Source organism: Fukomys damarensis, unplaced genomic scaffold (genome assembly GCF_012274545.1).
Source record: "Fukomys damarensis isolate Sample0158 unplaced genomic scaffold, DMR_v1.0_HiC HiC_scaffold_30, whole genome shotgun sequence".
Lineage (NCBI taxonomy): Eukaryota > Metazoa > Chordata > Mammalia > Rodentia > Bathyergidae > Fukomys > Fukomys damarensis.
The window spans coordinates 51,291,681-51,293,574 of NW_022900942.1; positions in this window are offsets into that span (position 1 = coordinate 51,291,681).

Genomic DNA, 1,894 nt, shown 5'->3' on the forward strand with positions numbered 1-1,894 from the left:
GGAGATTAAACACTCCATAGAAAGTGTATGCAACAGAATAAAAGAATGCGAAGATAGACTCTCAGATATAGAAGATAAGATTGCAGTCAGTGACCATGAAAAGAGAGGTCTCTTAAAAACAGTAAGAGATCATGAGAAATCGATCCAACAACTCCTAGATGATGCAAAGAAGAATAACATAAGACTGATAGGAATACATGAAGTAGCAGGAGAAAATACAAATGACTTTAAAAAGCTGTTCGCAGAATTAATGACAGAAAACTTCCCAAACAGAGGGGAAGAATTTGACATTCAGATAACTGAGGCATATAGGACCCCAACTAGCTACAATCAAAAAAAATCTACACCTAGACATATAATAATCAAGATCCCAGAAACCCAACAGAAGAACAAAATACTACAAGCAGTAAGAGAAAAGAAACAAATCACATACAAAGGAAAGCCCATCAGAATCACAGCAGACTTTTCAACACAAACCCTTGGGGCAAGGAGAGCCTGGAATGAGATATTTCAAGTACTAAAAGAGAACAACCTCCAACCTAGACTGATGTATCCAGCAAAACTCTCTTTCAAAATGGATGGGGAAATAAGACACTTCCACGACAAAGAACACCTGAGAAACTACATGAATACCAAACCAGCACTACAAGCAATTCTAAACAAGATCCTAGAAAAAGACAATGAAGGCAACAACACCATGAGGCCCAACAGAGCAAATCAAATAGGCAAGGCAAGAAATTAAAAGGAGAAGGTGAAAAAGTAAAAAGAGTCAACAAAAGGCCAATAACATGTCAATAATAAGTCAGTACATATCAGTTATAACCAGCAATGTCAATGGCCTCAACTCACCAATCAAGAGAAATAGACTGGCAAAATGGAATAAGAAGCAAAATCCAACAATATGTTGTATACAAGAAACACACCTAGTGCAAAAAGAAGCCCATAGACTGAAAGTGAAAAGATAGAACAAAATTCTCAATGTGACAGGAGCCCAGAAAAAAACAGGAGTAGCAATCTTATTTGCAGACAAAGTAAATTTCAAACCAAAACTGATTCTAATATTATTGATGTAGGATGGTACTGTATCATACCTCTATGAATACAATATCTTATAAAATAAAAATGGTCCCAGGTACTACAACAGCAACACAACTTTGCTGTTTTCTGGATATTATTCTTTTCTTTGTTTTTTTGTTTTGTTTTGTTTTTTAATGGAATGTGCTGAATGTCTATAATTTTGTTCAGAGGACTGAAGAACCTGGAAAAGCTGTTGCTGATATCCATGTATAACAAACTATTATTAGTCTTTTTATATAAATATAAATATATATACATACATATATAAATTGAATTTTGGGAAACTTTAACGGTGCTGCCAACTTTGGAAAAAGTCATCCCAATTTACTGTGTTGAGTTGGCATTGTACAGAAATGGACAGCCATATTGGTCTAGAAATGTTAATTTATTTTTATTTTTATTTTTTTCCATGTGTACAGGGGTAACACATCATACCAAATATATAAGGTCATATCTAAGTGGGTTTGATTACAGAAACTAATAAAGCATTCTCTAAATAATGAAAAAAAATAAGATAAGACTGTAAGAGCAAGAAGCAATTTAAATATGTTTGGGGAAAATTTTCATCTCCAGAATTAAGGATTATTTTAATGTTACATCATTGCCTTTTCTCTTTTACTTTCCTTTTTAGTTTTATTTTAGGTTTCCCTATTGTTAATGTTCATACAGAGATTTCTTTAACTGAAATACGGAATAGTTTCTTTGGTGAGAAATCTATAATAGTACACAGGATCCTAATGAGATAATTAATAATGTGAAATAGAAAGTAAAGGGCTAAAGGTGTAAGGAAAGTGGGAAGGGTGGGGGAGGTAATAAG